General features: G+C 43.7%; 1 protein-coding gene across 1 annotated transcript in view; it reads right to left on the bottom strand.

Annotated features, from left to right (window-relative positions):
• Positions 1-16,032, bottom strand: part of LOC144376939 (uncharacterized) — a 255,997-nt gene that overhangs the window by 91,496 nt on the left and 148,469 nt on the right. Inside the window, exon 15 of the mRNA XM_078045358.1 lies at positions 1-16,032. This exon is cut by the window's left edge and continues 13,960 nt beyond it. The gene's annotated coding sequence lies outside the window, so the exon portion shown is untranslated.

Here is a 16,032-nt window from a genome sequence, read left to right as displayed (position 1 = left end):
CCTGAGCACCTGTAAGTCATGAGAAAAGCACTGAGCCAGACTGAGACCCTAGAAAAAGCCCTGAGCCTATACGTGTAAGCATGGGGTACCCCTGAGGGCTGCTGACACATTGGAAAGGCCCTGAGTACCATTATACTAATGGGGCTATCTCTCTGTTACAGTGACACACTGGGCATGGATCTATTCCCCAATGAGATGCTAGGGAAGGCCATTTATTTTCTTGAATATAGTGGAAGATTCCACAATCCCACTTAGAAGCTGGTAGAAGACCTCAACTACACTGTAATATACTGAAGACCTTTAGCATCACAGATGATTGGGGAAATAATTTGAGAGTCAGTAATATCTGAAATATCAAAAAAGACCCTAGAAAATATTCTGATCCCATGTAAGTTACTGGGGAGAGCACTGTTCCAGACTGAGATACTGGAAAAAGCCCTGAAATTACGGTAAAAAATATGGGTAGTCCTGAGTGCCAGTGACACAGTAGGGAATGTCCTGGCACCATTATAAAAGTGGGAATATCTCTGTGTTACAATGCTACACTGGGCAAGGCTGTATTCCTCAGTGAGATATTAGCAAAGGCCATTCCCTCACCCCACAAACCACCCCAGAATGCTGTGGAGAAATTGGAGTACCACTAGATATTGTGTAGAGTTCTTCAACCCACTGAAATAGTAGGATAGGACTTAGGTCTTATCAAGATTCTTGGGAAGGCTGAGATACTCAGTCAAACTCTGGGGAGGATGCTGAGCATCTTCATTTGCAGCTGTGAAGCTGTAAATGGCACATACCTCCACAGAGACACTGGGCAAGGTACTGGGATTCATTGAGAATCCCTGAATGCCCCTGGATCCAGTGTTTCCTTGGGAAGATTCAGAGACTTTCTTGAGAGTGAAAAAAAACACCAAGCATCCTGGAGATTTTGAGAATAGCTCTGAGCCTCTTACCAAAGTGTTAAAAAAAAAAAAAAAAAAACAAAACAAAAAAAACATGAAATAATAGACACCCTGAGGTTGGCTCTGTAACATCATGTTCTTCTGCAAAAAGACAGTGACACCAGTTGAGAATCTTAAGAAGACCCTGAGCACATGGTGAAATTGTGAATGAGGCTGATCTGTACTGAGAACCTGGGAAGGCACTGAGATTACTAAGACTTTGGGAAGGTTGTGCACACATCTGTCAACCTAAGGAAGGCCCTTCACCTTCCTAAGAATATGAAGACAATTTTCAACACCATTGAGACCACAGTGAATGGAACTAACCAATCAGACAATGTAGAAGCCTCAGCATCTTAAACCCTGGGCTGTATTCCATGCACCTGAATAACACATGGGCTCTTCTAAACAATAATGAAATTCTGAAGAAGGCCTTGAGCTCCCTGAGCATTTAAGGTATGTCCTGAGGCCCACTGACACTTGGAAAGACCCTGAGCCCCTCTGAAACCCTGAGTGTCACAAAGATTTTGGGGTAGGCCCTGATCATCAATGTAAACTGGGAAGACTATTTACTTAGTACCTCAGAAGGCAATGACATCACTAAGACTCTGCAGAAAACCCTGGGCACCACTGGGACCCTGAGAAAGGCCCTGAGACCCAGTAAGTCTCTGTGCATTCCCTGAGAAACTCTGTGACCCTGGAAATGGCAATAAACTCAACTGAGAACATGGGAAATGTGCTGAGATTTACTGAGACCTTGGCAAATACTAAGAACCTGGTGTGTCTTTAGGGAATTATCTAAGCCCAGGTGAGAGTCTGGGAATAGCACTGAACATGACTGAGACTCTCAAAGGCCCTGAGGAAAACTGAAAGCTTGGTGATGGTCATGAGTTCCACTGAAGCCCTGGGTAAGACCTTCAGCTCTTTGAATAACTGGGGAACATCATGAACCTCACTGAGGAGGTGGGAATGTCCAAGAGCTCAACTGAATGAGTGAGGAAGGAAAGAAGAACACTAAGACTCTGGGGGAACTCTCTGAGCATGACTGTGAGACTAAAGGAGTCCATGAAAACCACTGAGACCTGGACAAAACCCCCAATCCATGAACCAGTAGCAGAGTCCATGAGCCTCCTTTGTGACCTGCAATAGCCCTGAATTTCACTGATACACTGAGAAAATCCCTGAACACCACGAAGAAAGCAGTGAAGGCCCTGAATGCCAAAAGAAATATTTGAAGGTCTTTCAATCACACAAACTCATGGAAAGCACCTGAACACCCCTGAAATGTAATGGAGTGTCCTGAGTCACAATGAATACCTGAGATTGTTGTGAGAACTACACATAAACTGTGAAGGCATTGTGGTTCTAGAAAGATAATTGGGAGACACATGAGCTTCATTGTTGAGCTTGAGAAACACTGAGACACAAGGACACACTGGGAAAATCTACTACCCCATGTAGTCCATGGGGGAGGCCCTGAACATTACTGTAAATCATTACTGTAAATTACTGTGAGTACTTTAGCCTCACAGAAGCTCCAGGGAAGAATCAGAGACACGTCATACCTGAGATTTTCAAAGGGGGCTAATGACTTCCCTGAGTCCCTGTAAGTCATTGGGGAAAGCACTGAGCCAGATGGAGACTGGGGAGAATACCCTGAGCTTACACTGAGAAACACAGGCTAGCCATGAGTGCCCCTGGTGCAGTGAAGAAGGCCCTGAGAGCAACAATGAAAATGGAAATATGTGTGTGTTATAAGGACACCAGGGGCAAGGTTTGATTTCCCAATGAGACTAGTGACGGCCATTATTTTCCCAGAATAGTGTAACAGAATCTGGGCACCATTTGATTTTTGTAGAATTGTAAAGACCACTAAAGACTAGTATAGTCCCTAGGCCTCACTATGATATTTGGGCAGGCCCTCACACACAGTCAAACACTGGGCAACATGCTGAGCACCAATGTGAAGTAGAAAGTGGAGTTTAGCTTAACTGAGAATCTGGGGAAACCCTGGGATTCACAGAGGAACCCTGAATAGCACTGAAGCCTGTGTTTCTTTTGGAAGGTTCAGAGCCTGGCTCCAAGGCCAGAAGAAGCACTGAGCATTACTGAGACTCTGAGCCTCATGGAAAATGGGTCAAAGATCCTGAAAGAATAGGTGCCTCCAGGTTGGCTGTAATACTCAGTGTTCCTCTTCAAAAGCAATGAACCTAGTTATATGTTTTCGAGGGCCCTGAGCACATGGTGAAATTGTGAACAAGGCTGATCTTCACTGAGATGCTGGGAAGGCAAGGAGGAAAATAAGACTTTTGGGGAAGGTTGTGCACACATCTATCCATAGAAACAGGGTCCTTCACTATTTTCAGAATATGAAGAATGTTTTAAACTGCAATGAGACTACAATGAATAAAATGAAAGTGAGTTTTTTCTTGAGGTCTTGAGCATTATGTAAACACTGGGCAGTATTCCAATGAGTACCATGAAGACTACGTGGACTTTTATAAACAAGACAGAAATCATGTGGAAGGCCCTGAGCCCTCCTGAGTGTCTAGGGAATGTCTGAAGGCCCACTGACAATGAAAAAGACCTGACCCCTCTGAAACTTTCAGTGTCACTAAGACTCTGGAATAGGCCCTGATTATCTGCATGACCTGGGAAGATTACAGTATCACTGAGGGCCTGGGAAGACAATAGAACCACTGACCCTATGAAAATAAGCCTTGAATACCACTGTGACCCTGAGAAATGTTCTGTAAGTCATTTAGACACTGGAAAGGCCCCTGAAAGAGCAATGAACTTGACTGACAACCTGGAAAAAGGTGCTGAGATTTACTGAGATTCGCAAAGTCTCAGAAACCAATAAGTGTTTGCAAACCTATCTAAGCCCTGGTGAGGCTCTGGGAATAGCACTGCAAATGACAGAGACATTGCCAAAGGCCCTAAGAAAAATTGAGCATGGTAATTGCCATGAGATCCACTGTGGCCATGGGCAAGTTTTTGGATTTTGAAAGGTGGGGAACACCCGGAACCTCACTGAGATGCTGGGGATATCACAAATCTCAACTGGATGCACAAAGAAAATAAGCAGAACATGGAGGCACTGGGAAAACACCCAGAGCACGAGCATGAGACTGAAGGAGACCAGGAAAGCCATGAGACCCTGGGAAAGGACTCACAGTCCACTAAATTAGTACCAATGCCCAGGAGCCTCCTTACTGACCTGCAAATTCCTGAATTCCAGTGGGATACTGTGAAAAATCCTGAACAACAATCAGAACCCTGAGGGCCCAAAATGCCAAGAAAAAGTTTTGGACCCAAGCAAGCAAACTCATGGAGAGCTTCCAACACCACTGCAGTTCTATGGACAGCTCTGAGTCACAGGGAAATCCTGGAGATGGTGGTGAGCACAACAAACACACTGTGGAAGGCTTTGAGGTCTAATAAGGTACATGGAGGGTCATGATTGCTATATTGAGTGAGAAGAGCATGGAGACACAAAGAGACCCTGGGAAGGCTCCACAATCCCTCCAGATCCTGACATGGGCCCTGAACCCCACTGTAAATCTCCCGAAGGTCTCTAACCACACAGAAGCTGTGGGGAACAACAGGAGGCCCAACGACAACTGAGATCCCCAACAAGAGCCCAGTGAGTTCCCCGAGTGCCTCCAAGTCATTGGAGAGCACTGAGCTGGACTGCGACCTGGAGAAACCCTGAGCTGACACCAAGAAACATGGAGACGCCCTGAGTGCCTGTGACGCAGTGGGCAAGGCCCTGAGCACAGCCATGACAATGTGACTATGTCTGTGTCACAAGGACACGGGGCAAGTACACATTTCCCAATGAGACACTAGTGAATGCCATTATTTTCACAGAGGAGTGCAAAGCATCTGAGCAGTACTCAGTATTTTGTAGCAGTCTCAAACCCAATGGAAGAGTAACAAGATGCTAGGCCTTACTGTGATATTTGGGCAGGCCCTGTCACACAGCAAACACTGGGCAACATCATAAGAACAACTGTGAACCTGAAAATGGAGTTTAGCATCACTGAAAATCTGGGAAAACCTGGGATTCATTGAGTAACTCTGAATGGAACAGAAGGCAGTGTTTTCTTTGGATGATTCTGAGCCTGGCTCCTAGGCCAGAAGACGCACTGAGCATCTAGGAGACTCTGAAATAGCACTGAGACTCATGAACAACCTGTAAGAAACCTTAAATAATAATGACCTTTTAACTTGGCTCTGAAACTTAGTGTTCCACTTCAAATCACCATGAGACCTATTGAGACTTTGGTAAGGTTCTGAGCACATGGTGACACTGTGAATTGTACTGATCTGCACTGAGAGCCTGGGAAGCTAAAAGACACACAAATTATTGGAAAGTTGTGCACACATCTGTCAATGGAAGGAAAAGTCCTTCCCTCAAATGAATAAAGTGCCCTTAAGCTTCTACAAATATGAAGAAATTTTCGAACCCCAATGAGACCACAGTGGACAAAATTTATGAATGTGAGATGCTTTGTGAAGACTAGAGCATACTTGGAAAACTGAGCAATAGGTCATTCAGTAGCAGGAAGACTAGGTCAACATCTATAAACAACACAGAAATCACAAGAAAGGACTAGAGTCCTCTGGAGCATCTGAGGTAGGCCCTGAGGCACATGACAATGGAAAGTCCCTGAGCATAGTCCCTGAGCTTTTCTAAAACTCTCAGTGTCCCTAAGACCCTATACTAGGCCCTGATCATGCAAGTAACCTGGGAAGACTGGAGCTTCTTGAGTGCCTGGGAAGGCAATGGCTCCACTAAGATTCTGCCAACTTTGAATATCACAGTGACCTTGATGCTCATTAAGACTCTTATCTGGACCAGAGATACACTGTGACCTTGAGCTAACAATGAAGTCCACTGAACACATTAGAAAGGTGCTGAGATTGACTGACACTCTGGCAAAACCTATAAAACCAGGAGTCTTTGAGAAACCATGGTGACACACTGGGAATAGCACTGAAAATGACTGAGACACTACATGAGGCCCTAGAGAATATCTGAGAACCTAGTAATGACCATGAGTTCCATTAAGGCCCTGGGCAAGTCCATTGGCTCTTTGAAAACCTGAGGAGCAATGTCCTAAACCACACTGAGATGTGGGGAATCACCAAGAGTAAAACTGCATGCACAGTCAATGAAAGGAGAACACTCAGACTCTGAGGGAGCTCACAGAGTATAACTATGAGACAGGAGGAGACCATGCAACCCACTGAGATGCTGGGTAAAACTCCACAACCCAGTGAATCTGTACCACTAGCCATGAGCTTCCTTATTCACCTGCAAAAGTCCAAATTTCAGTGAAATGTGAATATGTCTGTGGGAAAGGCCTAAACACCAATTAGAAACCAGAGAACACCCTGAAAGCACAGACATTTCTGAAGGCATTTAAGTCACTCAAACTCATGGAAAGCTGGTGATCTCACCTCAAATTAGTGTAAAACCCAGAGTGACACTGAAATCCTGGACACTGTTCTGAGTGCTATAGATGCACTGTGCAGAACATTGAGGCCCAGTAAAGAAGAAACCCCAGGAGCTTTATTATTTTACTGGAAAAGGTCTAAAACCCAGGACGCCCTGGGAAAGACCCACAACCCCACTTTGATCCTGGTGGAAGCTTTGAAACCTACTGTCAATCTATTTATTGAAATTCTTTAGCCTCTCAGAAGCTCAGGAGAAAAATCTGAGAATCAGTCATACCTGAGTTCCCACTAAAGTCCCCAGAGAAATTCCTGAGTCCCTGGATGTCATTTCTCAATACACTGAGCCAGACTGAGACCCTGGACTAAGCCCTAAGCTTACACTCAAAAGCATGAGGAGCCTGAGTGACCCCCATACAGTGGGAAAGGCCCTGAGACCCTCAATGAAAATCTGTATGTCTCTCAGTTACAATGACACACTGGGCAAGGCTCTATTTCCTATTGAAGTCTTGTGACATGCCTTGTTTTCTCAGAATGCTGTGTAAGAACCTTAGCTCCACTAGATGATGAGAAAGTTCTTCAATCCACTGATATAGTAGAGTGTGCCCTAGGAGTGACTAGGATTTGGGGGAAGGCTGACACACATGCAAATACAAATACCTCTGGGGAAGATGCTGAGCCATCCTGTGCTTCTGAAAAAGGCATGGAACATCACAGAGACCCTGAGAAATCCTGGGATTCATAGAGCAAGACTCAAGTTCCCTAGGCTCAGTGTTTCCTGGGAGAGGATAAAGAGACTCACTCTGAGTCAAGAAGAAACTCAGAGTGAATGGAGATTTTCAGAAGATATCTAGCCCTCAGAGACCTTGAATAAATTCTGAAAGAAGAGCAGAATCTCAGGATGGCTTTTAAACACAGTGTTCTTGTGCCAAATACACTAAGAGCTTCCAGAACCTTGGGAAGGCCCTGAGCACATGGGGGAACTGTGAATGGTGCTGATATGCACTGAGGGCCTGGGAAGACTAGGAGAACACTGAGAGTCATGGGAAGTTTGTACACACATCTGTCATCTTAAGGAAGGGACCTCAACTTCTGAAGATTTGTAAGAATGTTTTGAACACTACTGTGACCACAGTGAATGAACCTGATCCACCTGAAACTTTTGATGATACTCTTTTGCACACTGGGTCTGTTCAATGCTCTCTCTACAGGGAGTTCTATGTCACAGTGAAATCCAGGCAATGATGCTGAGAAGAAAAGACACACTGTGGAAGTCATGGAAGCCCTGGAAAGAACATGGGAAAGTCATGTTCGCCATTCTGGAGAAGGAAAAGCCTTGAGACACAAAGAGACCCTCTAGGTATTTACAGGGGCTCTGAATCCACTGTCAATCTTTGGCTTCACAGAAGCTCTAAGGAATAATTTGATGCCCAATCCCACCTGATACTTCCAAAAGAGCCTAGGGAAGTCCCTGAGTGACAGTAATTCTTTGTGGAAAGCACTGAGCCACACTCAGATGCTGGAGAAAACCCTGAGCTCATTTTAAGAAATTTGGGGTAACCCTGAGGGCCACTGGCACACTAGACAAGGCCCTGAGCACCACAAGAACAATGGGAAGCTGTCCATGTCATGAGGTCACAAGACACAAGGCTCCATTCCACAGAGACACTGGTGAATGCTCTTCATTTCCCAGAACAGTGTGGGAAAATCAGAGCTCCACTCAATAGTGTGTAGAGTCTAAAGCCCCCTGAAAGTCAAGCATAGGCCCTAGGCCTCTCTATGGTTTGTAAAAGTTCTTGACAGAAAATCAGAGTGCAGGGAAGATGCTGAGCATTACTGTGAAGTTCAAAATGGCATTTAGCTTCCCAGAGACCCTGGGAAAGCCCCGGGATTCACTGAGAAAGCCATCAGAGTGCTGAAGCCAGTGTTTCCCTTGGAAGATTTACAGCTTTGTGCCCAGGCTTAAAGAAGCACTGAGCATCTAGGAGACTCTTACAACAGCACTGAGCCTCATGGACAACCTGTCACAGAGCCTGAAATCATAGGAGCCACAGATGTGGGGCTGAACTCAGTGTAACCCTACTAAATGCCATGAGATCTCTTGCGACATATGACAAGGCCCTGAGCACATGGTGGAATGGGGACTTGTGCTGATCTGCGCTGAGAGCCTGGAAGGCCAGGAGAACAATCAGACTTTGGGGAAGGCTGTGCACATACTAAAGGAAGTGCCCTTCACCTTTCTACAAATAAGAACAATGTTTTGAACCCTAATGAGACCACAGTGAATAAAGCTCATGAATGTGAGATGCCTTGGGAAGATTCAAGCATCTTTGGAAACCTGGACAATAGGTCAATCAGTACCATGAAGACCATGTGAACCTTTGAGAACAAGACATTGTGAACAGGAGAGAAGTCCTGGGGAAGGCCTTGAGCCCTCCAGAGTGTGTTGGGTAGGCCCTGAGGCACATGACAATGCAAAAGACCCTGAGCTCCTCTGAACCCCTCAGTGTCCCTAAGACACTGTAGTAGGCCCTGATCATGTGAGTAACCTGGGAAGACTACAGCTTCTTGAGTGCCTGGGAAGGCAATGGCACCACTAAGATTCTGTAAAGAAACTTTGAACATCACAGTGACCCTGGAAATCCCTTGAGGCTCACTAAGACTCTTATCTGGACCAAAGATACACTGTTACCTTGGGTGAGAAATGAGGTCCACTGAAATCCTTAGAAAGGTGCTGAGATTGACTGAAATGCTGGCAAACCTCAGAAAGCAGTCTGTCTTTGGGAAGCTATCTCAGCCATGGAGACACTCTGGGAATAGCACTGAAAATGAGTGAGACACTATAAGATGCCCTAAAAAACATTGGAGAGCCTCTAATGACCATGAGTTCCACTAAGGCCTTGGACAAGTCCTTTGGCTCTTTGAAAACCTGAGGAGCATCCTGAAGCACACTGAGATGCAAGGAATGTCCAAGAGTACAACTGCATGCATGGTGAATGAAAGAAGAACACTGAGACTCTGGGGAGCTTGCAGAGTATGACTGTGAGATGGGAGGAGACCATGCAACCCACTGAGACGCTGGGCAAAACCCCACAATCCAAGGAATCTGTACCAGTGTACATGGCTTTCTTACTGACCTGCAAAAGCTCTGAATTCCAGTGAAAGAGTTGGAAATGGCCTGAACACTATTAGAAACAAATGAAAGCCCTGAATGCCCAGAGACATTTCTGAAGCATGTGTCACCCAAACTCATGTAAAGCTGGTGACCTCAAATCAAGTTAGTGTACAACCCATGCGACTCTGAAATCCTGCACACTGTTCTGAGCACTACAGATATACTATGTAGGGCATTGAGAGGCCCACTAAAGAATAAGGAAACTCCAGGAGCTTTATGGTTGTACTGGAAAAGCATTAAAACACAGGACACCCTGGGAAAGATCCACAACCCCACATTGATCCTGGTGGAAGCTTTGAAACCTACTGTCAATCTAAAGGCTTTATTGAAAGCCTTTAGCCACTTAGAAGTTCAGGAGAAAAATCTGAGGATCAATCATACCCAATTTCCCATTAAAGGCCGCAGAGAAATCCCTGAGCCCCTGGATGTCATTTCTCAATACACTGAGCCAGACTGAGACCCTGGACAAAGCCCTGAGCTTACACTCAAAAACATAGGGGAGCCTGAGTACCACCCATGCAGTGGGAAAGGCCCTGAGCCCCACAAGGACACTGGGAATATCTCTCGGTTAGAAAGACACTCTGGCCAAGGCTCTATTTTCTATTTAAAACATTGTGACACCCCTTGTTTTCTCAGAATGCTGTGTAAGAACCTGAGCACCACTGGATGGTGTGCAAAGTTCTTCAATCCACTGATACAGTAGTGTGTGCCCTAGTCATGACTAGGATTTGGGGGAAGGCTGTGACACACATTCAAATACACATACCTCTGGGGAAGATGCTGAGCCATCCTGTGCTTCTGCAAAAGGCATGAGACCCAGAGGAAGCCCTGGGATTCTTAGAGCAAGGCTCAATTTCCCTGAGCCAAGATTTCCTGGGAAAGGATGCAGAGACTCACCCTGAGTCTGGAAGAAACACAGAGTGAATGGGGATTCTGAGAAGAGAACTAGCATTCAGGGACAATCTCAAAAGATTCTAAAAGAAGAGGAGACACTCAGGATGGTTTTCAAACACAGTGTTTTCTTGTGCCAAATACACTAAGAGCTTCAAGAACCTTGGGAAGGCCCCAAGCACATGGGGGAAACTGTTAATGGTGCTGATATGCACTGAGGGCCTGGGAAGGCTAGGAGAACAGTGAGAGTCGTGGGAAGTTTGTACACATATCTCTCATCTTAAGGAAGGGACCTCACCTTCCAAAGATTCTGAAGAATATTTTGAACACTACCCAATAATAATTTTAAGTAAAAATTCCTCATCCTTATGAAACCAGATTTAAAGATAGGTAGTGAGAAACTCTTGTGACTCCATTTTTGGAAACCAAGCTCTACCTCAGAGCAAAGCCTGTCCAAGAAAGAGGGCATGACCCTTTTCCTTGGAAAATCCCACAGAGCACTCCTAGGCACATACCCACCCTGCTGAGTTGTTTGTCTGCAAATAACAGAAGAGATCTATGGTGCCAGGTGTCCCTGACTCAGTTAGTGTAGGTGAGTAAGCATAGCAACCCCCTAGCAACCTCCAATCAGCATGAGACAGGGAAAATACTTGGGATGCCTGATGACCCCCTACTAGTTTATGGTGGTTGATACCATGTTGGGAAACCATGTTGTTAAGCACCTACATCCCTCATGGATTAACCCCATCAGTTCAAATAAATGCCCCTCTTGTACTAACCAATCACCCTTACCCAACTTTTTCCCACCAGTAAATGTGCTAATCAATGTTGAGTTGTTGTTTGACTTTCCCTTGGTGTGAAATGATTTGCTGAGTGTTGTTTTGAGGCATAAAGTATCCCCCAAACCTATGAAATCTCACTGAACAAAGGACCAGGACTCACTCCCTGGGACCTCTGCATCAGAATCAGTTGTGAGTCCAGGCTCAAGCTTGCAATAAAGACTCTTGTGTGATTGCATGGGATTTGGCTCATGGAGGTCTACTGGGGTCCCAAGAATCTGGCATTACAGGTAGTTAGTGTAGTTAGGTAAATCAGGTCTAATATTGAGTAAAATAAAGAAAATGGAGGCCATTATCAAGAATAAAGTCCAGGACACCAGAGCAGCACTTGGGGAAATTGAAATGTTAATGTCCCCAAGGCCCAGAGCCCATCCTAAGGAAATGTTAATGAAGCAGCTCCCAGCAAACAGGGAGGTGCTAATCCAAAAGCCACCCCAGGCCCTTCCTGCCCAGATTACTCCTTCAGCCCACCTGTCTCCCACCTTTAGGGCCTTCCCACCTGCATTCTATCACTGAGAAATAAAAGGAAACAAAAGACATGAATGTGAGAAAGCTGAAAGAAGACCTTAGCTATAAAAGAGGGAAGACCTCCCCTTACACAGATTCCCCTTCTTCCAACAGGGAGAAGTCTTTTTGCTCTCCTTTCTACACTTGCCTTGGTGAGCTTCTCTGGTGTTATACTTCAGCATTGGGGAAGCAGGCACTCCCCAGCAGTACACAGAGGTAACACTTACATTAATACTAGATCTGATGATAATGAAAAATTTTCCCAAATTGGTAGGTGAAAAACTACTTGTTCTTTAATTTTATTTTTATTAGTAGTAATAATAGTTTTTTCTATACTAAACATATATTTATTATTTTAAAAATGTGTCTATTTATATCTTCCAGGACCCTTTATAGACGTCACAACTCCTAAGTTAAAAAGTCTGCCTCTCACTTAATTTCAAGTAAAGGTAATCAAATTCATTTAAAGTTAAGTTCAAAAGATAAACTTTTATTATATAACTCTCTATATTCTTTAACAAAAACTAGTATACATGGGGATTAGTTATATAAATTATATTTCTTAACTCTTAGCTATTATAATAATTAAATATATTCTTACTCTTGTTAATTTTGTATTGTATTTTCCCTACAAACCTTACAAATTTTGATTGTTAATACACAAACAATACACAACTATCAATTCTAACATAATGAGTTAATTTAAAACAGTAAGTCTATTACCTATAGAACAAACAAGTTCTAAAACTGACTTTCAGCATCTATACTGACTCCGTTTTATAATTCTATTGCTCAGCCTATTACTAGAGACAAAATCAGATCTCACATTTGGGAAAAACTAGACTTTCTTGTAGTGTAATGCCCTTTTCAGTTCAATAACATTAACTTTAATAATTTTCACATGCCTAACAAGTAATTTTTGACAATTCTCTTGCCCAGGCAAAAATATTTATTCAGTCACTTCTTATTATTTAAATATTTGAACAATGCCAGGCCATTGTCTACAATCTAAGGCTAATTATTCTCCAACTTATATCAATTATTTTCTTCAATTAAAAAAAATCAGTTAAAGTTGGACACAGTATCTTTACTTTTATTTAATTTTTTATGTAGTTATTAGGATTGAACCCAGGGCCTCATGCATGAGGAGGCAAGTACTTCACCAGAAATCTGTGGGAACAACCTGAGCATGACTGTAAGACTGGAGGAGACTAGGATCTGAGCCATGACCCACATGCACTGAATGCACACCAGAGTCCATGACCCAGCTTAGTGAGCTGCAAAGACCTGAATACTAGTGATACACTGCAAAAAGCCTCAATACCACTTAGAAACCAGTGAGGCCCAGAATGCCAAGAGACACTTTTGAAGGCCTTTGAATCACACAAACCCACAAAAATCATCTGAACACACCTGAAATGATAAGTACAGTCATGAGTCACACAGTAACCCTGGAGAACACTGTGGAAGGCATTGAGCCCCACTAAGGAACAAGGAAAAGCCATGAGCTTCATTGAAAATTGGGAAAAGTACCCAGACTCATGGAAACTGAGGAAAATGTTCAAAACACCACATTGACTTTGTATACATGGGGATTAGTTATATAAACTATATTTCTTAACTCATAGCTATTATAATAATTAAATATATTCTTACTCTTGTTAATTGGTGCAGGCTCTGAAACCCATTAAAATATATATATATACTAAAGTCCTTTTGCATCACAGATGCTGTGGAGTAAATTTGAGTCCCAATTATATCTAAAATTTCAAAAAATGACCCTACAAAATTCTCTTACCCCTGTAAGTCATTGGGAAAAACACTGAGCTAGACTGTAACCTTGGAGAAAGCCACAAGTTTATACCAAGAAACATGTGCTACCTTGAATGCCTACAAAAGAAAGAAGAAGCCCTGAGCACCACTATGACACTGAGAGTATCTCCATGTTACATCAACACATTGGGCAAGGCTCTATTCCCCAATGAGTCACTAGGGAAAGACATTATTTTTCTAGAATACTGTGGAAGTATCTGAGCACCACTGGAGGTTGTGCACAATTTCATAGTAACTGAAATAGTTCCATAGGACTGAAGCCTCACTACAATATTTAGAAAGACCCTAACACACAAACACACTGAGAAAGATGGCAAGCACCAATTTGATACTGGAAATGGCAATTACCTCCACAGAGACCCTGTAATGGGCCCTGGATAAGAGAAGCCAAGTCATTCAAGGATGATACCAGTCCTGCAAATGTGTCCCCCATGATGCTCAATGCCACAGACACCCCTGTGATGCCCATAAGAAAAATTTTGTGGGACTGGAAGCCATGGAAAATTATGATGAGGTCTATGACTGAATGGGCTCCATTCTTTTGGGCCCCCAGAAGCTATGGTTCAAATGCTTATCGGGAACAAACATATGGACTTTATGGTAAATGCTAGGGCTCACCATTTGGTTGTGACCCAACCTGTGGGCCCACTTTCAAAGAAAGAAACCACAATTGTGAGGACCCCAAAAAACAAAACAGATTATCCTTTCCTTTACCACAGCATTGAAATTCAGGGTCATAAAGTAGTCCAAAAATTTCTATACATGCAAGATTGCCTAGTTCAATTGATAGTTTGAGACTTGGTAGGAAAGCTCCAAGCCCAGATAACTGTTAATGCAAAAGGTCAGTCACTGGTATCATTGAGAAAACCTGAAGCAAATATTTTAACCCTCACAATTCCCTGGGAAGAGGAGTGGCAACTCTTCAGCCTAGTAGAAACATCACAAAAGGAACTAGGCATTCCTTTCCAACTACAAGAAGTATAGACAGAGGACAACCCACCTTGACTAGCCCAAAACTTTCTCCCAGTGGTGATGAAATTTAAACTTGGGGCATACTGGAAACCTAAGACAACATCTTATTTCTTATACAGGAAAATTTGGAATTCAAAAATATTTGGACACACTTTTACAATATGGAATTCTCAGAACTCAACAATCACCATGAAATACACATCTTTTGCCTGTCCGGAACCAGAAACTGATGATTATTGGCTAGTCCAATATTTACATGCAGTAAATCAAGCCACAGTCACCTTACATCCTGTAGTTCCCAATCCACATAATCTCCTAAGTCTTCCCCCAGCTGAGGTGGGCTATTTCACATGTCTGGACCATAAAGATGCTTTCTTCTGCACATCACTTGTACCAAAGAGTCAGCTACCCTTTGCTTTCCAATGAGAAGACTCCAATGGGAACAAAGGCCAATTGGCCTAGACTAGGTTACCACAAGGTTTCAAAAAGTCACCAACCATCTCTGGGATGGTGCTGGCCTCTGACTTAAAAGCCTTTCCTGCAAAACAATGTGGGATGCACACTGTTCCAATATGTAGATGATCTGTTCCTGGCTGGAGCAATCAGAGAAGATGGCATAAAAAGAATACAGCTGCTTCTCACTCTCCTATGTAAAGCTGGTTACAAAGTTTCAAAAAAGAAAGCCCATATCTGTCAAGAAAAGCCAAGTATTTGGTTTCTGTATGACTCGGGGACAGTGGCAACTGGGCTACAAGAGGGAACAGGTGACCTGCTCAATTCCAGTCCCTTCAACCTGCTGTCAAATCAGAGATCTTTGGTGCCACTTAATTCTGCTGTGTATGGATCCCCAACTTTTCAGTTATGGCAAAACCCCTCTGGGAAGGCCCAGGAAGGAAAGAACAGGATCTGCTGTTTGGAGGGCCAACAAAACAAAAGGCCTTTGAGGACACTAAAGAAGCACTCACCAATGCACCTGGACTAGGACTCCCTGACCTCACAAAGCCTTCTTCCGGTATGTCCATGAATGGTATGGAATAGCTGTAGGGGTCCTGACTCAAATGCTGGGAACATGGCACGTCCAGTGGCCTATCTATGTAACCAGCTGGACTCCGTATGTAGCCCAAGGCTGGCCACCTTGCTTATGGGCCCTTTCAGTCATGGCCCTTCTGGTGTTGGAAGCTAATAACCTGGCTATGGAACAAGAATTAGGTGCCCATGTTCTTCATTAATTTTGACATTATTAGATTACAAAGGATAATGTTGGCTGAATAATGAAAGAATGGTCAGTTACCATTGGGTGGGAAAGCAAACCTTTTTCTTAAGATTGCAGCTGTTGCTTAAGATGGTTATCCAGATGCTAAGCTAGGACTTTCCACTGGATAAGAGAGTCTTTATGTAGTAAAGTTGAATATAT

Source organism: Ictidomys tridecemlineatus, chromosome 4 (genome assembly GCF_052094955.1).
Source record: "Ictidomys tridecemlineatus isolate mIctTri1 chromosome 4, mIctTri1.hap1, whole genome shotgun sequence".
Taxonomy (NCBI): Eukaryota; Metazoa; Chordata; class Mammalia; order Rodentia; family Sciuridae; genus Ictidomys; species Ictidomys tridecemlineatus.
Note: the sequence above shows the minus strand (reverse complement) of the source record. Positions and strands in the feature narration are given on the sequence as shown.